At 50.2% G+C, this 25384-nt stretch overlaps 1 long non-coding RNA gene across 1 annotated transcript; it reads left to right on the top strand.

Moving 5' to 3' along the window:
• The first annotated feature begins 2843 nt into the window (after window positions 1-2843).
• On the top strand, window positions 2844-24490 carry LOC135804880 (uncharacterized). Its single transcript, XR_010551092.1, has 3 exons — window positions 2844-3057; window positions 22698-22788; window positions 24239-24490. It is a non-coding gene; the product is annotated as an uncharacterized LOC135804880 (long non-coding RNA).
• The last annotated feature ends 894 nt before the right edge of the window (window positions 24491-25384 follow it).

The following is a 25384-nucleotide window of genomic DNA, read 5'->3' as shown; positions in this document are numbered from 1 at the left end:
TAGCATGGCCTTGTCATGAGGGTGCCACATCCGTGGAAAGGCAACATGCCGGCTAATCTCCCTGAGAAGTTGAGTGGTTATCAGCAGGCGATAACGCTGTGTCGATGATGACCTGTTGATGCCCGACAGGAACCTTGCGAGGAGAGTCATTGGGCCTGACGGGTAGGTAAAGCCAACTTCCACATGAAGTTTGCGGATGGCCGACATGTAGACATGGACAGATCGGGGCTGAAAAGTTCTGAACAACTCGGCAGCAAAATAACACATAAAGTAAAAAGTCATCACCTGGCAATGGATTCCAGTCATGCCCTTGACAGAACTGGAAGTAACGGGTATCGGCGGAAAAATATTTCCGGCTGGTGCCAGTGCTGCTAGCTGCAGCACGGAGTCCGGCAACTGAGAGTTGGCAAGACTGGCTGATCTGGCTCAGCTGCTGCTTCCGGAGCCCTCAATGGTTCAAACACCATCGGCGCAGGCCACGTTTTTCGGCACCGACGATTTGTTCGTCCACCAAAAGTCGAAACAAATGTTTCTCACTTGAACACTTCGTAGAGCTGCCGCTGTTGTGCCAAGGCCCATTGGCGCATGGTGTGTATACTCCAAACCTACATGTATGATGATGGGTCACTGCTGACGTTTCTGCTCTTGGACAGTGCAACGCCGCATGAAGATATGTTGTGGCTCCACAATCGCTGAGAACGCTAGTGTGCGTCCATGGAATACTAAAACACAATAGGCGCGGCGCAGCTAACGCCCACTTGGATGACTCGGAGTGGTGGCGAGTGCATTCTCCTTCCTCGGTGAACACTGCTGGTCACCCTGTTTGATGATCCACCAAACACCGTCGGTGCAGGCCGCGTTTTTCGGAACCAGCCATTTATTCGTCCACCAACAATTGAAATTAATGTTTCTCACTTGAACACTCTGTAGAGCTGTCGCTGTCGTGACAAGGCCGTGTATACTCCAAGTCTACATGTAGGATGAAGAGTAACAGTTACTGCTGATAATGAAGTTTGCGCTCGTGGACAATACAACGCTGTGTGAAGTAAATTGTGGCTCCACAATCGCTCTGAATGCTAATGTGTGTCCATGGAATACTAAAACACAATAGGCGCGGTGCAGCTAACGCCCAACGTGGATGAAACGGACAACAGCAGCGGCTAGAGCGTTCTCCTTCCTCGGTGAACACTGCTACAAGACATTATGCTTGATGATTCACCAAACACCATCGTTGGGGGCCAAGTTTTCCGGCGCCAGCGAGTTGTTCGTCCACCAACTATTAAACTTTGATGAGTCTTTCTTCAACACTTCGTAGAGCAGCCGCGCAAGGCCTTTCCTTCGCGTTAGGGTAGCGATCCTTCCTAGGACCTAGATGATATCGCTATTCATTGTTACTTTTTACTACAATGAGTAGTGTTTCTCCGAAAATAAAGTCAGCTGCCTGGGCATTGCCATTAGGCATTAGACTGATTAGTGCTGCCTAGGCCTAGGCGCCTAGCGCCTGGACTTGGAAAAAAATTGATTTTGCAAGTCTTCAATCATGTTTGCATGTACGCGCTATCCAGCCATGTGGCGTGAACAGATTGCCTGACGTGAAAGGTAGCGCGGGCGCGCGCGAGTCGATCGTACGCGCTCGCGGACGTGTCTGACACGTGAAACGAAAAGATTTTTTTGGCGGGTAGTCGGCAAAAATTAAGTGACGGCTTTAGTCCTTCGCGCTTGAAAGTGCTACGTCACAGCATAGCAACAATTTCAAAAATTCAAAAACTGGATCCAGTTTTTGTATGGATCCAAGCAGGGAGTAGTACAATACCCAGATATCACACCATGGAAAGAAGCTACCAACAGAGGTCCTGAAGAACTTCTTGCCAACTAATTACTTGGAATCACTTGAAGTGGCATGACTGTGAGCACGAAAGTCCTGTGCAGTAATTCGCGCGCGCGTACATTATTATTATTATTATTATTATTTTATTTATTTTACTAGGGTGTTTCCCACAGACCTATGGTCTTCTTACATACCCTCCACGTTGCGGTGTCCGGCGTACAACGAGGAAGTTCTCTGTTGTTTTTGTGCCAGAAGAATGTCTTTATAACTCTTACGCTTTTGTACCCGCTGGAGCCTGCCAGTATGTCGTTGTCAGTTCATTTCACAGCAAACTGAAGCTGTTACTATGGGTTACTATGGCGTTGCTATGGGTTGCTATGGAGTTGCTATAGTGATTGCGGTCACAATTGCCGTATTCTTGCCTATTCTGAACTTTGATCTGTATTGTTTCGATCCATACAGGGTTGTCGGTGTATGTAAGTGAGTGATGTGTGCTTGAAAAAAACACTCTGATGTTTTGTGACTATATCCACTGATGATACTTCGAAGATGCTGTTGGTGCCACAAATTGTATCAAGAGTTCATAACCCCCTCTGAACTCTTGATTGTATTGATCTCGCCTCATCCAACTGCCTATCTTCAACCCTTCATATCTGAGTGGTATCACTGTGGATTTCAATAAAATTTTCTGTGTGACCTTGTGATACCCACCACCATCGATTGCCGATGATAAACCTGGAAAAAACGCGATTTCAAAAAATGGGGTGAAGCCTCCTGGTCGTTGCAATCTGATACATAAAATACCTCCCACGAAGGCACATCACCCAGTCCTTCCCCAGACGCGCAAAAAAAAGACCTCTCCCACTAATCCCGATATAACAGATTCTTGACTGATTTTTGCCGCGATTTTTTTTTTTTTTTCAAATTTGAGAACTGTCCTAAGGCTAATTAATTGGTTCTGAGAGATGGAAGCCGTTTTACATGGCCTACGTCGTTTTACTTTGCAACACCTCGTTTTATTTCACACCATGTATTCTTGACGGGACGCTCTTTCGGCAGATATATTTTTAGTGAAGTTTCGTAGAGGAGACGTATATCGAAAAGGAGACGTATATCGAAAATGTTGTGAACGAAGCTGAAATTGGCATTTTTATGCACCTAATTTCAAGCCGAATTATCGCCAGAGCATGCAGCGTTTTCGGCCAGCACGAAGGCGGCAACATATAGAGGTAAGCAATACCTATCACTTACAAGACAAATCTGATCTGTTCACGAGCTCCAAATACCTAAAATTCAGAACTTGCTGTGCTTGCTTGGCCCTATCTACATGTATGTTACATAGAGTATCACACACATTTGGCAAGTACAATGCACAACATTATAATACCGTCTTCTAAGCTGTGGTCTTCACTGGTTTACAGTTTTGGATATGTAGAGTAAAGCCTCATTCACACTTCGCTTTGCGTAAGGGAAACACGTCACAACGGCCGTGTGCGGCGAGAAAGTTGACTTGATCTTGAGTTGAGTTACTTGTTTGGTCCATCGCGCGACCTTCGTCTGTGCGCATTGCATTCATGAAATGAAATATGAATCAGTCTTGAATGTGCCAGTCCATTGCTCAGTTTTACCATGTTCTTGCTTAAGTCTGTTGTGATTTATCTTGAATCTGTAGACATTTCGCCGTATTGGTACCATCCGTTCCATAAAAATGCTGGTTCTTGTAATGGCATGCACAATAAAATGACATCTGTTCTATAACCGTAATCATCTGCCCGCCATATCTTCTACATTTAGTGAGATGTTGCCTAGGGCTGCTGCACTGTATGCATGCAGTTGTAGTTCCCACCGCCTTGATGCTAGCGGCGTATTCAACATTACATGTATGCATTGAATGCACGCCTATGGATTCGTCCTTTTCTCGTGTAAGTGTACACTCAAGATTGTTCTGTCTGTCGTGGCTGGCTGATCGTCCCTACGTGTTAGTTATCCCAAGCCCGTTTGCACAAAGTATGTGTGCGCCTCTTGGTAGTTCCACTCAGGCGTACCTCAGACCCAAAGCACAGAGAGAAGTCAGGGTGGCGGAGCCCTCAGGTCCGATATAGTAAAGGAACAAAGGAACAGTAAGAAACTACAAAGTCAAAGGCCACACCGGCTCAAGCGGACAAGTCCGCTTGAGCGGTAGCGGAACTCCTATAAAGAAAGTCAAGAAAGCTATAAAAGAGAATAAGACTAATACAAGACTCATACAAGACTCATACAAGACTCAAACAAGACTAATCCAAGACTCCTCGATATCTGGCTGAGTCAGCTGTAGTGGAATGATGGCAAAGCCCCTGTGACCCAACCCAAGCGGCCACACAACCAAGACGTTTTATTTAGCTTACATTTGTCTACAAGGAAAAAAGAGAACTGAAAAAAAAGCCATGATCTCGGAACTACTCGTAGTAGTAGTAGTACTGCTTGACCTAAACCGGAACTAAATCGTACCCGCACGGTACGCAGCGCAGACTGCACGTACAGCAGAACATAACCATGATAACGCGACGCAGCTTGGAAAGCCAGCTAGCTAGCTATGTATGAAACAACGGACCGCAAGCATGACAGCGGGAAATGCAAAGGGCCAGTCGGCAACAGTACACAATGACGATTTATGCTATTGGGTATCATTCATGGCTAGACCTAACACTGTATGCACGTGACATGTCGCCAAGTTATTGTTCTAACCAGAGGAGTAATTGTCACCTTCAGCAGCATGGATCTAAGAGTAAGACTAAGACTGTATTCATCATCACACCTCCACCAGGTGACAAGTCTCTTTACGAGCAAAGACCGGAATACACTCGAAACGCTGTGAAAGGAAAAACCTATAGCATTTAGGAACACAACCTAGAATAATAGAACCACAGAACAAATGAACTACTGCACACCATCAGCTCCACACTCACGGAGCATACCTCCTTGGGGCTCTCAATGTATCTCGATTCCGGAGGCTTCGTCCAACTGGCTGATCATCTTCAGCAATCGGCAGGTCAAAGGCAATGGGCAGTTCGCCATTGCTGCTAGAACTGGCCTCCACCTGGTCGACTTCCGTTGACTCTGACTCAGCCTCGCCTGGATCCATCTTCAACAGATCAACATTCACGATCTTCGTGCCACCGCGACCGTGCGCAACGACGACCGTTGAGGATGCCACCACTGCCTCGACCACCCAACCACGCTCGTAGGGAGGCTGGCGCTTCTGCCGTCGGTCCTGGCGTCGCAACAGTACTGGATCTCCGGGCTGATAGGGACAAGCGACACGAGATCTCGATTCATCGATGGAGTCAGCTTGCGATAACTGGCCGTCTAAATAATCCCACACCCGGGCCGTCTGCATCTTCAGCTTGTCCACCCAAGCGCTCTCAGATAGCTCGCTGCCGGACTTCTCCACCACCAGGCGCTTCGGCTTCCAGCCATACATCGCCTCGGCCGGGCTGATTCGAGTGACACTATGCGGGCGTACACGGTACTTGAATAGCAGCAGATCAAGAGCCGCTTTCCAATCATCCTCTTCCTCCAACACCTTCCGAATCAAAGTGAGGAGCGTACGATTGAACCTCTCTACCGTGCCTTGACTCTGCGGGTGACGAACTGCACCATGCTGCACTCGAACTCCAAACGCCGCAAACAAAGCCGACATGATAGCGTTGACAAACTCGGTGCCGTTGTCGCAGCGCACAATCTCTGGTGGGCCCCACCGGGCACAGATGGACAGAAAGGCATCAGCAACACTTCGTGCATCGTGCCGGGGCAACGGAACGACTTCAGTCCATTTGGTAAATGCGTCCACACACACCAGGACGCAGTGGAACCTGCCATCACGACTGCCGCCGAGCTCCATGGTGTCGATGAACACGGTGTTCCACGGACCAGATGGCATGGCAGACCTCGTAGCTGGAACACTCTCGCCACGCTGCGGACTGGCAACAGCACAGGCCTGACACTTGCCAACAAAGTCCTGGCACTTTGCTGCCATTGAGGGAAAGAAGCACCGGCATTGCAGAAACCGCCAGGTTCCCTCCCAACCGGCGTGTCCAGTCTGAAGATGGGCTGCGCGCAACACTCTCTCCTCCAGAGACTCTGGGACTACTGGAACGACTTCTTCTTCACCAGTCGGCACCTTGAAGCTCCTCATCAGGACACCGTCGGCAACACAGAGTTGATTCTGGATCTTCTTGTAGCCAGCAGCGACAACTTCCTGTTCAGCTGTCTTCGCTGCAATCACCGCTGTGATGGCCGCATCACTTTCCTGTTCGCTGGCTATCTCTTGGAGCGACACAGGGCCAAGAGCAGATGGATCGATGCAGGCACCAGACACGCCGACGTCAAACTCGCCGACGCCTGACTGACCTTTCCAGTACTGGACGAGCTTCTCAGGAACTCTAGTCAGCTCGTCTGCCTTGTTGCTGGCAGATGGAACCCACTCCAGATCAACGCTGAGGTCAGCCGCTTTGATCAAGTCATCGATGATTTGGAGTCGCCGGTGAACCACCACCTTGTTCAGCCCACTGACTTTGATTCGCTTCAAGTGGCCGAAAAGCGAGCTCAGCCAGCCATGAACGGTCTTGGAGTCGGTCAAGACCTTCACCTTGCGCACATTCCACTCAACCGCCAAACTCAGGCCCTTGATGACCGCCTCGAGCTCTGATAGGTTGATGTGGCGAGTGTCGTTCTTCAGTCTCAGCCAGCATTGGTCCTCTACCACTCGGCCGTCGACTTCCAGGGCCACGCCATAGGCGATACTCGAGGCATCACACCAGATCTTCCAGGAGTGTTCCTCGCCGCTTGGAACGCTCCAAGCACCATGAACTGGGTCTTCCTTCAGCACCCGAGCCATGACGTCATGACACAACACCTGCAACTCTTCTGGAACCGGCTCATCCCATGCATCAGTCAGACAGGCCAAACGACGGAGCCAGCTTGACATCGGCCGCAGCCAGCGACACACAGGATAATGCGCCGTCAGGGCGCCACACCAGCGAAAGATGCTACGCTTCGTCAGCACAGCAGGAATATCAATGGATGTCGGGTCACGACGATCCCATCGCAGCTGGTCTCCCTCAGCATCAATCTTCAGGCCAAGCACGCACGCCTCCTCAAGCTTCACAGGCGGCTTCGTTGGTAGACCATACCGTTGCAGAGAGGCAGCCAGCTCCTTGGTCTGATGGCGTGGTGTCAGGATGTCATCCACATAGTTGTCAGTTGCCGGAAAGTCCTTCGTAACCCACCGGACAATAGCATCCATGACTTTTGGTGCGATTGAAAGGCCGAACCCCATGCGCTGCATGACAAACTTCTGACCTTTCCAAGCCACCACCTGAAACCGCTGCAAGGCAGGCTGTACACGCACGTTCAGGAAGGCCTTCCGAATATCCAGGATATCCATAGCATCGCCGCACTGGCGCCATTTCCGAAGCTTCTCTTCACATGCTGGTGCATCCAGGCCCGGATGAGACACAATGAGACTGTTCAGCGCGCGATAATCCAGACAGGGGCGGACCGGAGTGGACACTTTGTGCTCTTGACACACTGCCAGCAGAGGCAAAACACCGCCAATCTCGCCGTGCGAGCCTTCGTCATAAGGAACTAGCCATCCTTGATCAATCCAGTTTTGGACCTCGGTGACGAACTTCACCTCCTGATCATCCGATAATCCTTGGCGGGAATACTCGCCGATGCCTGTACCGATAGGTGAACTTGGAGCAGCTCCGTCGCACCATTTCCAAGTGACTTCCCAGAAGCCTTTCTCGGGGTCGAACATCACTTCACAGTCACTCATCTCCAACGTGACCTTGTCTCCATCCTGTCGGACCTGAACGTGGCGTGGCAAGTGCTCTTCATTGCTGATCTTACTCTCGACTGCAGCCACGACTGGCCTCGTTCCGAACACAGCACCAGTTAGCTGGCCGTCACTCTCTGAATACTCCAGAGCAACACCACCGGCCGATGAGATCACGTCAAGACCAATCAGCATGTCAGAGCGAACCACGTCCAGAGAATCAACTACCAGAAACTTGGCCTTGATTTTCGGCAGGTACACATTGTTGTCATCACGGGAGACAGTCAGCTCCACAGTGCCAGTGATATCGAGTGAGTTGCCGTTAATAGCCGTGATCATGTCCTCACCCGACGGCTTGCAGACAGGCACAGACAGTGTACGCACCGCAGCAGAAGACACTAGGGAGCGACTCGAGCAAGAGTCAATGGCTGCCTTCAGCCTGGTCCGCTCTCCATTGACCGACACGAAGACTTTCGGCAGGCCACCACGACGCCTGGCAACGAGGGCAAGACATGCATCATCTTCGCACTCTGCAGCAGCGACATCTGGTGATACTGCAAATGCATTGGCACCTGCACCAGGATTCCTGCCACTCACTTGTCCTTCGGATTTGGCCTCAGGACAGTGCCTCTTGATGTGACCAAATCGCTTACATCTGAAACACTGCACCTTCTTCTTCTTGGGGCAGTCCCTCCTCAGGTGGCCAGTTTCTCCGCACAGGTAGCATACTCTGCTGTCTCCTGGCTCAGGTCCTACGGCAGACGCGCTGACACCAGGCTCATCCGCCACTGCAAGGAGAGCACGTGCTTGCTTCGTCAGCTGTGTCATCGTGGGATCCCCACTAGCCGCCGCACTGAGGCGCAGCTGATTTGCAAATCGACGAGGCAGACCTGACAAGAACTGCTCGACGAGCACCGGGTCTTTTCCATCTGCTGCTTCCTTGTGGCCACTACGCGTCAACAAAAGGCGCAAGTCAGATGCATAAACATCAACAGTTTCATCTTCCCGCTTCCGACGTCGCACAAACTGGGAGTACGCCTCCCTCGACGAGCAGGCGAACGACTCCTCAAGCCGTGCCTTCACCTTATCCTCGTCCTCCTGATCCGCAGTAGCCATTTGTCTCCACACCGTAAAGGCATCGCCAGATAGATACAGAGGCACATGCGCCATTCGCTCCTTGCCTGTGCTCCATTTCTGAATTTTTCCCACGACCTGGAACTTCTGCCAGAACTCTTCCAAGTCCTCCTGGCCACTAAATGCGCGCAACGCGCCTTCTGCTTTCGCCATCCTTAGTTCCTCCCCGCAGTCCCGGGTTTCGGCACCAGAAACTGTAGTGGAATGATGGCAAAGCCCCTGTGACCCAACCCAAGCGGCCACACAACCAAGACGTTTTATTTAGCTTACATTTGTCTACAAGGAAAAAAGAGAACTGAAAAAAAAGCCATGATCTCGGAACTACTCGTAGTAGTAGTAGTACTGCTTGACCTAAACCGGAACTAAATCGTACCCGCACGGTACGCAGCGCAGACTGCACGTACAGCAGAACATAACCATGATAACGCGACGCAGCTTGGAAAGCCAGCTAGCTAGCTATGTATGAAACAACGGACCGCAAGCATGACAGCGGGAAATGCAAAGGGCCAGTCGGCAACAGTACACAATGACGATTTATGCTATTGGGTATCATTCATGGCTAGACCTAACACTGTATGCACGTGACATGTCGCCAAGTTATTGTTCTAACCAGAGGAGTAATTGTCACCTTCAGCAGCATGGATCTAAGAGTAAGACTAAGACTGTATTCATCATCACAGCGAACTTATACTAGCTGAAATCTATGCGAGCGGCCACGAAGGGAAGGATCGAGCAGGCAGCAGCGAACGAGTAGTGAGCTGTGCTAAACTCAGCAAAGAGTAATGTATCTAAGTATTGAAGCTAATGCTAATCATGAATCGGAGCAACTAAGCGGAACAGCAGAACAGCGGACCGGCAACAGAGACAATAGACGACAGTTCTATGGTAATGGATAGTCTAGGTCCGGCGACAGAAGAGGTAACCCTATCCTAATCAAAAGGAAGAGAACATTGATGAAGAGCCGCGGTAGAGGTAGGTGACAGGCTGATAGTGAATGTGTGCAGTACTATAGTGGTATTGGTAAGTAGTACTATCTACGCAGGGCCATGACATCTCCCTCGGCTACAAAGAAAAGGGTCACGTCCTCGTGACGGGAAGAAATAACACAAAAGAGCAAATGAAAAAGGGCTAAAATAAAAGGAAACTAAACATCGCCGTAGTTCCAAAGAGGGTGTGAGCAAGAGGGAACAGAGCTTCAGACTTCGAATCAGGAAACGAAATCGGAAAGAACCTACGGTTAGAACTAATGAACACAATGTAAAGTCTAATTTCTTTGGCAGGTGGCATCTCTAGCAGGGTCTAACCTTGGAAAAATTGTGACGCAAAACAGTCACTAGCAGCAGAACAAAAATACGATAACTGATGAGCTACGCCGAACAGAACAAAACGAATGGACAGCGGATCTAATCTATTGGCACAAAATCTTGGTGTGTGCTGGGAAACAATCCTAATCAAAGCACGATGGAGCTAGGAGCTAATTGTTCACTGCCTAAGGCACAGGACCAGGGGTAACAGTTGGGCAGTAGGCACTCGAGAGGTAGCTATGAGCAAAGGCTGAACTTAGAGAACTAACGATATGGGGCACAATTGTTCGTACATAGATAGTCTTACTTGGTGACACTCAGCGGGTAGCAGACAGAGATCAGTGCGGGCGGTACTCATGACGATGGTGGACGACAGCACTTGAATCAAGTTGAACAGACACTATTAGGCACATGGAAGACAGTACTTTGACGGTAGACACTATAGAAGATGATGGCAGTACAGGATGGTAGACTGGAACAGTGCACTCAGGGTAGTAGGGAACAGACGACATCATAGCAGTACAGTACGTATCGCCTATAAGGTTGGCGGCTATAGTAATATACCGGATATAGTGATCAATTTCTCAAATTCATTTTCATTTGCCATAACTAAGTATACACAGTTATCGCGTATAGTAATAATCGTCTATAGTAATATATCGCCTATAGTGATCAAATTCTTATTTCAAAAGACATTTATTACATTATTTTTGCATCGATTATAGTGATTGATGTAAAATCAAGTGGTGTCAGAGGAAAACAGGGTGTTACTTCTTCGTGAAGAACTAACTTGTCCAGTGTTGTTTGGTGAGTTCTGCTTGTACAAGTTGCCAAATATGCCTCCATCGTGAGGAAATGCTGATGCTGTGTGACATGAGCTGTAGCCACACATGCAGTGCGTATGTGCACGGCGCCCTGAGTCGTTTGACACCCCACTCGCATACATTGCATGCAGTATCGGTCATAGTGATATATCGCTTGTAGTGATAAAATGCTCAAAATCAAACACCAACGCTATAGGCGATACTGACTGTACTAGTGCAAGTGCAGTACCAAACGGAATCGGCTATAGTGACAGGGTGGACGGACAACGAAGACATAGCAGAAACATTGATACTCCAGCAACTGGTGGCAATGGCTGGGTAAGACAGGTACTTGGTGAGGCTCAACAGACCACGGAATGGAATCCTGGTGTTCATGTCATCGTACTATAGGTGAGTGATGGTATCAGCATGGTAGGGTGAAACGATGAGACGTAGTGGTAGAACAGCAGAGCCAATGACTCGAAGTCAGGTAGCAGTAGGAATGCCTCACTCACAGGTGACTGGACTGGCGTAGGGAGAAGGCAGATCTTCCACCAACTCAAGAAGCGAATTTTTTCTTCCATCTCGAAGGATGGTGGCCTAGCTCATAAAGAACATGGCAGCGAGACAGTTGATCCACAAGAATCACTGAGAATAATCACTAAGACCGGGCGTAGTTTGGACGCAATACACAACATCCAAGAGACGGTCTTGTACCGGGAATAGTCCACACCATAGTATACACAAAGTTTGGGGAAACTTCGACCAATCGGCGGGGACCAGCAACCAGATAAGGTTACTAGAAACGAGATGCACCAGACGAGCGCCAACGTCATGAGGACGGGCAGTGCAGACAGATACAGGCAAACGTTTTGTGCACACAGAATGCGCATGCACAAAGTTTCTGGCGTAACGTTTACCTGATACACATGAGGGTAGGAAACGCAACGGTTTGTACCTCAGCGAAATGCAAGCCATAGACCAAGTGTGTACACACACGAACTGTGCTGAACGAGCACGACGTGATAGTCTGTTAGCATGGCTCATGACTGCACACCACAATCAATGATCTGAGCGGCAGTGGGAGAATTGACTCTCCAGCAATGGGGTTTAACGCCAAAAGCGTTAGCGGAAAGAGGACCCAAGCTGTGTTGCACGTAATGATCAGATTCACTACAGAATCCAGCTTCGTGTAACAACAAGATTGACGGGTCATGGAACTATGGTGGGCAGCCTGGTCAGTCAAGGCCAGGTGGCAACAGCCCAGCATAATGCAGCGTAACATTCATGATATGGCTAAGTGAACTTAGCAGCGGAATACCAAAAACACCATAGAATGGCACAATTGGCAAAAAGGACGGCGCGCATCAAACTGTAACAAGCCATCAGGCACTTCAGTGAGACACAAATAGGTTTCCCTAGGCTGCAATATCAGCAGCGGCGGCGTGTGCCAGATAGACAACACAAGTAGGCGTAAGAGCAGTGTCATTCGAGACATGTGCAACCACAATGATTACGTACTTTGTCTTTCTGGTACGCTGACCAGAGTGATTTACAACCACAGTATGCAAACCGGCGGAAATGAACGACACAGGGATACGGAAGGCCCACTGGGCGGCGTAGTGTACTCTCGTACCGATAGACAACAACGGCAACAATAACAACATTAATGCAGTCACACTCCCCGCAATGATTCATACGACAAGACTACAACTACCTTCAACCTACATGTACTTCAAAACAGAGCCTGACACCCTGGTAACACGAAAAAGTAACAGCCCAAAGGTGTACTTCACATAGACATCATAGTAGAATGGTACTCATCAGTGACCCGGAACCCGTGATAGAATAGGTGGATAAATCAACAAAACCTCCAAAAATAATAACAAAATGATAACAAAACAATGTTACGTCAACAGCTGGTGCCTGAACTTTCTAGTACGTATTCTTCAATCTAAAGTAAACCCAAGATTCTCAACCTCCGTGAACTCAATAACTACCATTCATTACCTCTGCTCCCCTTCAAAACCAGTAAACCCGTTACTGCTTGCAAAACAAATACTTCAGACAAAACCCTTCCAAAACCTTGAAAAATAAAACCAGCTAACCTCCACTGACAACCAAAAAAACAAAACTCACAAAAGACGGTGGTCTGATCGCGTGCATATCTCCGTACTCTTACCTGGCCAGCTCCGCTCTCCGTTGATCAGTCGGACGCGAGCTCCCGAGCACCACAGTAGCCTTTCGCCGCTTGTCACGTAGCCGGCTACGCATTTTACAACACAAACCACTCCACGGTCAGATCGGACTTCAGCACTCGGCAGCAATACAACGACGGGCAATCAGCGCAACCACAAACCGCGAGCCATCGGAGCTTTTTCTCTCTACTCCGATCTTGGATCCAGTCACGAGACCAGGAACTTCTCCAGTGACGATCCGAACCGCACCAATCGTGTGCACAATCCTTCTCTTGCACCAGGCGGAACCACATCGCCAATAGCGCATCAGACCAGACGAAGCGTAAACCAGACGAAACTCAATCGCCACGCGGGACAAAGGACAATCATCAGCGGAAACAGAAACGAAACATGAATAGGACGGAGGTGGCCAGGCGCCTGTTGCAGGGCGTATCAGTATCACGAGAGCCATCTCTCAATTATCAAGACAATCAATGCACCACATGTGCACAGGAGCTGTGGACAGCGGACAAAGGCCAACACCAGGAGATAAGCGTAAGGCTGCATTCACACACGGTACAAAAATTCGCGTTTACATGACGGTACAAGCCACTTGCAACGCCTGTGCATTCACACAGTCAAATGCAGTGCATGCCAAACACGTAAAAAGTGACCCGCGTGACCCATACTCCCATAGCGAAGAGCCGGAATTTTGATTTCTGCATGAGCTGAGCGCACCGTACCGGTACCGGTACGGCTAAACATTTCAAAAATACTATTTCTTGGTCCGTTAGTATGATCTTGGTGGAACGCCTCAACAACTGGTGTATTCCTCTGAGTGTGCTGGAGTTGTGAACGATAGCGGAATAAAAATATTTTGATTTCTGCATGAGCTGAGCGCACCGGTCCGGCTAAACATTTCAAAAATACTATTTCTTGGTCCGCTAGTAGGATCTCGGTGGAACGCCTCCACAACTGGTGTATTCCTCAGAGTGTGCTGGAGTTGTGAACGATAGCGGCCGTGGGTAGGCCGTGTATATCATTTCCTGATCACTCCGGGTAGCTGCTTTGCGCACAGATTCAGCTCATCTGCAATCCTCTTCTCGGCGGCAGCTCTTTTCATCATAGTTTCACTTTTCTCGCTTGTATTTTCCCCATAGTTCTATCAGCCGTAGCTCCGCCTCGGCAGAAAAGACAACTCGAGGCATGGTACTACCGGACTCTCCAAAAACTAACAAAAACTCTGCGCACTCGACACACCAAACCACTTGTTTCGACTTGCTTGAAAACTAAAAGCCGAAATCCGCTTTCAAAGCCGCCTTCAAAGCCGCTCCGGGATGGCTTTGAACGTTGATGTGATTTTTCACTTTTCGCGCATGTTTCCATGCCCACTTCAAAGAACATGATGCTTGTATGCGGTTTTGTACCGTGTGTGAATGGGGCCTAAGTGGTCTGGCGGAATCAAGCGGAAGACCGACGAGGCATGACGCGCATACTCCGTCACACAGCGTAAACGAGCTCGAGCACAGAGCTGGAGGATGGCCATCTCCATCAGGCGGAGAGCGCGTAGAGTCAACCTCTTCCCGGAGGAAGTGCTGCAGCGGTGAATGACCCAACACGCGGGACCCGAAGCTCGTCGAGTACAACGGAGCACTCACGTAACTCATGAGCGTTTTGTCAGAACTGACAGAAGCTCCCACAGGAATTACGTCGGCGGAGAAACCGGTGAACCATACCAGCTGAGCTGGTTTGAACACACAACGGAGTGAGCGCACGCTCGGAGAGTGCGGACTGTACAATCATGTACAACACGGATCGCGGAGCATCCGGCGAAGAGACGAAACTCATTTTTTGCGAGCGGAACACACACAGGCTCAGTCACAGGCGAACAGATTCACCAGGGCTCCGGAGGCAGGACTGACCACAAAAGGCTAGGCGTAGGCCAACGGAAGCAGCACTGACAGTACCACAACACGTTTAGGAGCGTATGGCTTTGCTGAAACAGCAGAGCGGCGTAACTGACGATCAACACCGAGGAACGTCTCTTTTGCTTCTCTTCAAAGAGGAAACGACTGCAAACGCAGTGGTAACCTGGCGTAAGTATTCTCTTTGTTGCCGTTCGCAACTCGGAGCGCGTGTCTTCAACGGATTTGGCGTACGACTCGTCGATCGACGAGGAATCGTCAGTAAGCACTCACAATCCAAAGGACTCATGAGGCGGCGTACAAATACGGCAGAGTCACAGCGGAGGTCCAAGGACGGAACGACGACGGAGAGTGCGTAGACCAAGAAGAATCCTGGTCACAGCACCAAGTGTCGTGGCTGGCTGATCGTCCCTACGTGTTAGTTATCCCAAGCCCGTTTGCACAAAGTATATGTGCGCCTCTTGGTAGTTCCACTCAGGCGTACCTCAGACCCAAAGCACAGAGAGAAGTCAGGGTGGCGGAGCCCTCAGGTCCGATATAGTAAAGGAACAAAGGAACAGTAAGAAACTACAAAATCAAAGGCCACACCGGCTCAAGCGGACAAGTCCGCAAGTCCGCTTGAGCGGTAGCGGAACTCCTATAAAGAAAGTCAAGAAAGCTATAAAAGAGAATAAGACTAATACAAGACTCAAACAAGACTAATCCAAGACTCCTCGATATCTGGCTAAGTCAGCGAACTTATACTAGCTGAAATCTATGCGAGCGGCCACGAAGGGAAGGATCGAGCAGGCAGCAGCGAACGAGTAGTGAGCTGTGCTAAACTCAGCAAAGAGTAATGTATCTAAGTATTGAAGCTAATGCTAATCATGAATCGGAGCAACTAAGCGGAACAGCAGAACAGCGGACCGGCAACAGAGACAATAGACGACAGTTCTATGGTAATGGATAGTCTAGGTCCGGCGACAGAAGAGGTAACCCTATCTGTAGTATTGTTTCTTCTTCAGTCCAAAACAACACGAGTCCAGAGTCAAACCATGCACAGCATGCAGCAACTAAAAGCCGCCAAGTCCGTTTCACGCGCGCGCGGGAAACGGCACATGCTACATGCATAACATCACGATGTACTACTACTACTACATGCATCATGAATGTCTGGAGTGGCCAAGGAATGCCACAGCGCGTAGGAACACGTGAACACTACATCTCTCCCAACGACCCAAGCACAGATGAAAAAAACGTAGGGTGAAAAGTGGAAAACTGAAAACACGAGGCATGGATAAATGACTTGATGTCAGGCTGTCCCTCTCCCTATGCTACAGATAGAAAAGGCGGAGCAGGTAAACAGTCACACAAAGGATAAAAGGGAAAAAACTGAAGCCAGTCTGAGATTCAGGGTGGACTTGATGCACACATACATCAGGTGGCGCGTGCTGTTTGGACATATTTGTGGACCGCCTTGGCCGAGCGCGGTGGCTGCTGACGCCGCCGGTGGGGCAGGGGTGGTGTTGTCGGTGGTGGCGGCGGGGTAGGTAGTGGAGGCTCGGGCGACGGAGGATGAACCACGATAGCGGGAGCCGGCTTCATAAATGACACATGCCTAGAGACCCGCTGGCCTGTGACTGGATGGGTGATGACCACGGTGGAGCCCGTCATCTCGTCCACAGTCCATGGGTTTGGATCCCAGATTGAGTCGAGCTTGTTGTGCTGCCGTTCGTTCTTGCGCAGAACTTGTTGACCCGGCTTGAGGGTGATGGTTGAAGCCGGTTGCGCACTGCGATGGTGGTTTGCCGCCTCGCATTGGCGGGCGCGGAACGCATGCTCCTTGTTCGCCGTGACGGTCGCATCTGGTGCTGGGGCCGTGCACAGGCTGGGGAGAGTGTCCCGGATGCTGCGGCCGAACATGATGGTAGCTGGCGGCAGGTCTGTGGCGGGGTGGGGAGTGGTGCGGTATGCGAGTAGCCACTCGTCAAGTGCAGCACGCAAATCTCGGCCATCCAGTTGGGCAGCACGGAGGACCTTGCCGATCGTGCGGTTCATCCGCTCCACTGCACCATTGGCTTGGGGCCAGAGAGGAGGCGTGCAACGGTGAGCGATGCCCATCTGGGCCAGGAAACGGTTGAACTCCGCCGAGCGGAACTGGGGGCCGTTGTCAGAGACCACTTCTTCTGGCAGGCCGAATGCTGCGAACACACTGCGGAGCACTGCAAGTACGCCAGCTGTAGCAGGAGTGGAGTTGAACACGTGAGTGACTGGGTAGCGACTCAGTTGGTCCACCGCAACCAAGAGTGTGCTTCCGCCTGGCAAGGGGCCATACAGGTCGACAAACACCCGTTGCCATGGCGCCGTCGATGGTGGGGTCGGTGTGGATTCCGGCCTGTATGGGCCTGTTGACGTGTTTGCCTGACAGGAGAGGCATTGGCGGCAGAGGGATTCCGCAGCGGACGTCATGCCAGGCAACCAGACTTTCGTGTACAGTCGTTGCTTGGTCCGTGTCATGCCTTGGTGGCCGGAGTGGGCCAGTTGAAGTGTCCGCTCTCGGAGAGACAGTGGAATAACCAGACGATGGTCCTTGAGCAGGAGACCGTCGGCGGCGGAGAGTTCATGCCTTTGCGTGTAGAAAGGGCGGATGTCCACTGCCTTGTCGTCCCACATGCCCGTCTGCAGTGACAGCAGCACGGCCTGGAGCGTTGAGTCTGCTTGAGTAGCGCCTTGGATGTCGGACAAGAGGGCGTTGGGAACAGAGGACTGCGCGATGGCATTGATATAGGCGGTGTCCTCCTCTTCACCAACATTCGGCAGGGGAGGATGTGGCTGAGGGTGACGACTCAAGACGTCTGCTGGGTTGGTAGGGCCAGGTTCATACACCAACTTGAAGTGGAGGTCTTGGACCTTGAGAGCCATCCGTTCAATGCGGGGTGGAGGTCGTGAAGACGGGTGAAGCAGCTGTAGAAGGGGCTTGTGGTCGGTGTGGACCGTGAAGCCGGGGTCGCCGCTGAGGAAATGGGAGAAGCGCAAGCAGCCGTACTTCACACCGAGGGCTTCGCGTTCCGTTTGCGAATAACGCTGCTCAGTGGGGGTCAGGCTGCGGCTTGCGAATGCGACTGGTTTCAGCTCGGAGTGATCCTGGACGACTGCTTCAGGAGACTGGCAGAGGATGGCGCCAAGGCCAACGGGTGAGGCATCGACGTAAAGGTGAGTGTGTTTGGTACGGTCGAAGTAGGCGAGGGCCCGATCAGCTGCTATGTCGGCTTTGATGGCATCGAATGCTGCCTGAGCCTCGGGTGACCAATCCCACTGCTGACCCTTGCCAAGGAGTTTCCGCAGGGGTGCCGTCTTGGTGGCCATGTCGGGGATGTAATGGCGCATGAATGTCGCCAAACCCAGGAAACTCTTGATATCGGAAGCTGACTTGGGTGTGGCGAAAACAGCAATGCTCTCTTTGTGGTGTGGTGCAGCCTGAGTGCCCCGGCGACTGTAGATAGTCGACATGAAGGCCAGGCGGGTGTGGCGAAACTGGCACTTCGCCAGGTTGAGGGTAACATTGTGGGCACGTAGGCGTTGCAGGCAGGCGTGCAGGCGCTCATCGTGGACTTGGGCCGTCTCGCCGTAGATGAATATATTGTCGTGCACGCTGCGAACACCTGGGAGACCCGCGAGGACACGGTCCATGGTCCGCTGGAGGATCTCAGACGCTGAAGCCAACCCCATGGCGAGTCGCTTGCACCGCATTAGGCCGAGGGGTGTGTGGAACACGGTGAAAAGACGGGATGACTCGGCCAGTGAGATCTGGTGGAAGGCCTTGTTCATATCCAACTCGGTGAACACGGTGGCCCCTGGCATGTCGGAAGTAATCTCCTCAAGCGTGGGGATGGGATGGCGTTCCCGTGCCGCAACGGCGTTGACATCACGGAAATCCTGCGTGAGGCGCACTTTGCCCTTGCGCTTCGGCACGACCACCATTCGGGCAACCCATGGGGTGGGGCCAGTGGCAGGCTCGATGACATCCAATGCGAGCTGCTCATGGAGCTCAGCGAGTGCGTCCTCCTGGAGGTGGACAGCCACTTTGGATGGTGCGTGAGCGACAGGGCGGGCGTTGCCATCTACGTAGATATGGGCTTCTACGTCGTTGATGCAGCCGAGGCCCTGGAAGCGGTCGTGGTACTCAGCAAGGTCGTCTGGCAGTTGCGGACTTTCGATGCTGTGGACCAGCTGGATGAGGCCAAAACGCATGGCGGTCTCGCGGCCAACGATAGCAGCGGTACGTGGCGCGTGTGCGACAACGAGGAATGTTGCCGTCGAACTCATGGTAGCGGAGGAAACACAGAGGGTGATGCTGCCCAGAAGAGGAAGAGGTGACGTTGAGCCGTAAGCAAAGATTTGCACATCCGTTTTCTGAAGTGCTGCACCAGGGGCAACCTTTGCCAGGTCATCAGTATTGATGATATTGTGACTGGCACCACTATCCACCAAGACAGTCAGGGTACGCCGTTGACGTGCACGGTGCGCCGGGCATCCTCACGGCAGGGTGCCGTAGACGGGCGAGGCGGAGAGTCGGTAGAAAACAGCTCTGCGCCGATCTCTAAAGAATGAATGGCATGGTGGCCGCTGTTGACAGCGTGCTGGTCAGAGTGTTGGTGGGGACGGCGTTCCCTGAACGTGCGGGCCTGGATGGCGGAGTCCGAGGCGCGGCATGCTGCAGCGAAATGGTTTGGCTTGCCACAGCGGCTACAGAACTGGCCCTTGGCAGCGTCACATGTGGCATGGCCTGGCTTTCCACACCGGTAGCAGGTCAGACCGGATGAGGTAGACTGTGGACACTGCGCTTGGGGCTGGCGTGCAGCTGCGTAGCCGTGGCGCTGTGACCCCGAGAGGGCATCCACATGGGCAGGCTGGGGTGCTGCTGACGCCAGGGAAGCGACGTGGGCGTCCTGCTGTGAAACCACTGAAGAGCCCAGAGAGGCGTCCTTGATGGCGAGTACATGGGTGATGCTGGCCTCATACGCGCGGGCTGCTTTCAGAGCTTTGTCGGAGTCGAGGCCATCGATCTCCAGCAGTTTTCGCCGAAGGGCGTCGGACTTGCAGCCGATAATCAGCTGGTCCAAGACAGCCAATTATTATTTCTCCGCGGCCGTATCCGGGAAGCCGCTGCGTTTCACGTGGTCGCCCAAACGACAACAGAAACCCTCCATACTACACCATAGTCTCGTTCGGCTGTTGACGAAGCTGACGGAAATTGAACCTGAGGAGCGTTTTGTTTTGGTGTTTATCGAACTCGTCCTGCAATGCTTTGGCGAGGTCGTCGAATGTTGCCCCTGTGTTGCTGAGAGTGGGCACGAGTTGCTGGATGTCGTCTCCTCCCAGGTACTGGAGTAGCCCACGCTGTTGGTCGTCATCGCCAATTTTGGACGCAGCAAGATAAAGTTTGAAACTCCGTGTCCAGGCGGGCCAGCGCGTGGCGGCATCGTAGAGGGAGACATAAATAGGAAAAGGTCCAGGGGGCGGAATGGCGGGTGGTCGGTCACCCATGCTCGCCGCGGAGGAACGAAATAGCTCGCAGCGCCAATGTAGTATTGTTTCTTCTTCAGTCCAAAACAACAAGAGTCCAGAGTCAAACCATGCACGTACAGCAACTAAAAAGTAAAAGCCGCCAAGTCCGTTTCACGCGCGCGCGGGAAACGGCACATGCTACATGCATAACATCACGATGTACTACTACTACTACATGCATCATGAATGTCTGGAGTGGCCAAGGAATGCCACAGCGCGTAGGAACACGTGAACACTACACTATCCTAATCAAAAGGAAGAGAACATTGATGAAGAGCCGCGGTAGAGGTAGGTGACAGGCTGATAGTGAATGTGTGCAGTACTATAGTGGTACAGGTCGTCCCTCGTTAATACATAATCTCTGGGACTTGAGAAATGTTATGTATTAACGGGGTTTATGTACTAAACGGAAGTGTACATAACTTGCTTGTGTACCAGAATTTTTCACTTTTTTCCACTTTTCTGAGTGTTTCTTGCTACCATGACTGGGGAGTGAGATATTCTTGATTCCCTCGATATAACATAAACATTATGTTATAACGGTCACAGGCAGCGAAGATTCTACAGTTTACGTGATACATGTCCAACCGCGCCTGTACAGTCACTCGGAAAAACAGAGCTTTGTCGGTTTGTGATGTGCGCTCTGATTTCTGAGCTAATTGCGTCCACAAATAGAAACTCTGAGAACACGATGTGCCTCCACTGGAAGGTCAAAAGACCTACAAATTATGTACTATTGAGGTAGGCGGCATGCGGGTACGGAGAAATGTTATGTACTAACGGGGTTTATGTACTAACGAATTATGTACTAACCGACAAAATTTGTATGGAAGTGACCACGTTTCGTCCGGGACTTGAGATTTCTTATGTACTAACGGGGTTTATGTACTAACCGGACTCGTATTAACGGGGGACGACCTGTATTGGTAAGTAGTACTATCTACGCAGGGCCATGACATGTCCAATAGGGCTTGAAAGTGCTACGTCACAGCATAGCAACAATTTCAAAAATTCAAAAATTGGATCCACTTGGATCCAGTTTTTGTATGGATCCAAGCACATTTCAAGCCGTCTTACTCTCAGCAAGGTGATGTAACCAGTGAAACTGACTGATTTGGCTACTGGGGGCGGGGTTACAACTGGTGGCGAAATAAAAGTCACACCTGCATGCGACATGAGTGGGTTGCTATGTACCCACATACTTAGGCAATAGCAAAGTCACACCTTAGTGGATCCAAAAGTAGAAATCTGATGTCAACTTACTACTCCCTGGCCGTTTTGACGTCATCACTTTCAAGCCCTATAGGGCTTGAAAGTGCTACGTCACTCCATAGCAATGGCATAGCAACAATTTGAAAAATTCGAAAACTGGATCCACCTGGATCCAGTTTTTGTATGGATCCAAGCACATTTCAAGCGGTCTCACTCACAGCAAGGTGATGTTGCCAGTGAAACGGACTGATTTGGCTAGTGGGGGCGGGGTGACAACTGGTGGCGAAGTAAAAGTTGCACCTGCATACGACATGAGTGGGTTGCTATGCACCCACATACTGAGGCAATAGCAAAGTCACACCTTAGTGGATCCAAAATAGAAATCTGATGTCAATTTACTACTCCCAGGCCGTTTTTGACGTCATCACTTTCAAGCCCTATAGGGCTTGAAAGTGATGACGTCAAAAACGGCCTGGGAGTAGTTATAGGGCTTGAAAGTGATGACGTCAAAAACGGCCTGGGAGTAGTAAATTGACATCAGATTTCTATTTTGGATCCACTAAGGTGTGACTTTGCTATTGCCTCAGTATGTGGGTGCATAGCAACCCACTCATGTCGTATGCAGGTGCAACTTTTACTTCGCCACCAGTTGTCACCCCGCCCCCACTAGCCAAATCAGTCAGTTTCACTGGCAACATCACCTTGCTGTGAGTGAGACCGCTTGAAATGTGCTTGGATCCATACAAAAACTGGATCCAGGTGGATCCAGTTTTCGAATTTTTCAAATTGTTGCTATGCCATTGCTATGGAGTGACGTAGCACTTTCAAGCCCTATTGAGTGATCTAGACTTGTTCTCACTTTGGCCACCAATATTCTCGTATGCGAATCGTTCAGAGTATAACTTCATTTTCAGGCTCTCTGGTGTGTACATTCTCTCTTGCTGTCCAGGGTTGCTGCACTGTATATTTGTAATCATCGCTGACTGGCTGTTGGAATAGTATTTGATGTGTGCACGTGTATGGATCCGTCCCTTCCTCATGTAAGTGCCCCAGCATTTGTGATATGAAGTTGAGTGATATAGAACTCTCAAATATAGCACCATTTGCCAATCAGCGGCCGTTCTAAGCGGGATATATTCAGCGATATATCCCGCTCCGTTCACATGGGTCACTTCGAGAATAAGGAAACTTTAAGCCTAGTTCACATTCGACGTAACGCTGACGGTATGGGACGTAAGGGCCTGTTGGGACGGCCGGGGTGAGCTGTAAAATCTTGTACGATTCGTAAGACACAACATGTAGTATGACACAACATGTAGCAGCAAGAGTACATAACCCCCCAGAGTGTGCAACGCCGATCCAGCTCTGCATAGGGTCTTGGTCGAGCGGAATCGGATCTTCTGATGTCATGCGTACACTCCACACCAGCTCAAGGCCGGTCTCGAGGCAGGGCACCATTGTTTTTGATCCAAGAGTACCTGCGACTCCCCGGGTTCCCCTCAGATGTGTACGGTATTATGACGCAAAGATCCGATTCCGCTCGACCAAGACCCTACACAGAGCTGGATCAGGCGTTGCACACTCTGGGGGGTTATGTACTCTTGGTAGCAGCAAGAGTACATAACCAAGAGTGTGCAACTGCCTGCACAACCTCTATGCTGTGCTGCGACGGCAGAACTTCACATCACGTGACATGGTTCAAAAGGTTATGCTGGCAAACAGTGCAAAGTGACCACAAGAGAGTTGTACCCAAAGCTGGGCTGCGTACAACCCAGTATCTATCATGCACTAGAGTGCACGGGTTCATCACGTGATGTGAAGTTCTGCCGTCGCAGACCCCATAGCTGGAGTTGCACACTCTTGGGTCATGTACTCTTGGTAGCAGCTATTGCAATTTTCAAGAAGTGACACGAAATCTTATCTTCCTAAAATTTGAATCAGTTGTGCTAGCCATTCGGCGAGTTATGGGAAGCGTAGTGTTGACCGTGTTTGAAATGTTAAAAAACCTAAGTGTGCTGTTGTGCGCATCGGGAGGGGTCAGCGCACGACACATCCCCTGTTCACACTCGAATGCAATTGTTTTGTACGCTTGCGTCCCCGTCTACGGTCTGAAAAGTTGAACTGATCCAACTCTTCCCCTCGCTTCCCAATCTGTAGGATAGAACGGTTGCGTTCCCGTTCCTGGTGTTCACATTGGACGCTGTCTGTCGGCGTCATAACCGTTCCGTCGGTTCCGTCAATCCTTACGTCGCGTCCCGTTGCGCCCCGTCGAATGTGAGCTAAGCTTTCGTGTTGGTCACGCTCTGTATTTAGGAAGGTACCATGCAAATGGATTATACCATTTGCACACTGTGTATACCGAATCCCCCAATTGTCCCTCGTCCTAACGCACTCTCGAAAATATTCGCCGTGTACCCCTCATACTCATGGTATAATCCGTACCTAATAATTATATAATCAGTATCATCTGCTGTTTATTTTCCATTGCAGGTTAACGTCTCAATCAAGCATCGTCATCAAAACTTTGCACAGAAGAGTGTTTGTCAGCGGTGTCGGTCATCCTCTGGGATCCCCTTTCTGTTATTACTGAAGCTCAATTCCCAATACATGAACTGCTTTCCACAATGCGCAACATGCAACACCTGCGATGAGCTGCAATCGCGACAGACGATTCACAATCTGTTTTGTTTCTGCGGCATCTAAGTGCAGTGCGTAGTACCCTCACGTGCAACCAGCCTAGTGAATTGCGCGACAGTGCGCGACAGGCATTTCCTCGCCGCAAGTGTTACATCGCAGAAAGTGATACAGTCGACCTACCCTTATAACGATATTTGCGTCAGACCAAGAAATATTGTTATAAGGGTAATATTGTTATAGGGGTAACTGGTTCATTTCATACACATACGTCATAATGCATGAATTCTGTTCATTTTTTACACTCTTCATAGCATAAAAAACTGACGTACATGCACATTATGTGCACAGCAAGGTGCCCACTGGCGCCCCCATTGCATTCCGTCATGTCCCAGCGACTTATCAAGTGAAGCTTGTCCTACCTGGATAGTGGGCTCAACATGTTGCCTGCTAGATATTGTTATAAAATGGAAAATGTCGATTGGTCAGCCCATTTTATATCGTTATAGGGGTAATATCGTTATAGCAATATTGTTATAGAGGTAAGGCATTGTATACACAAGTCAATGGAGTGATTTGGTTTGGCAGAAAAATATCGTTATAAGGGTAATATCGTTATAGAGGTTATCGTTATAAGGGTAGGTCGACTGTACATGTAATTGTGAATTGTAAATACTTTTAATCTAATTCAACTTTTAGTATATGCTTCTCTTTGTTGAACAGCAATGGGTAACCAACTCTTCTCCTGTCCATTCATTCTTCTGCTCGTGTTTGTATGGTGGTTGTATACTGTATACCCATTGAATGATATTTGTACTACAGTATCAGGTTTTGTGTGGTGATATATTCACGTCCAAATATGTTCAATTTTCACTTGAGCACACAAGGGTTAGAAGCTTAGAAACACTATACATATATTCTTTAGGGTGTTCTCCATTGATATATTGAAAGATCTCACCTGTTCAAGACGTCCATGTCGACTTTGAGGCCGACTTTTGCATC

Source organism: Sycon ciliatum, chromosome 1 (genome assembly GCF_964019385.1).
Source record: "Sycon ciliatum chromosome 1, ocSycCili1.1, whole genome shotgun sequence".
In the NCBI taxonomy this organism is placed as follows: Eukaryota; Metazoa; Porifera; class Calcarea; order Leucosolenida; family Sycettidae; genus Sycon; species Sycon ciliatum.
Note: the sequence above shows the minus strand (reverse complement) of the source record. Positions and strands in the feature narration are given on the sequence as shown.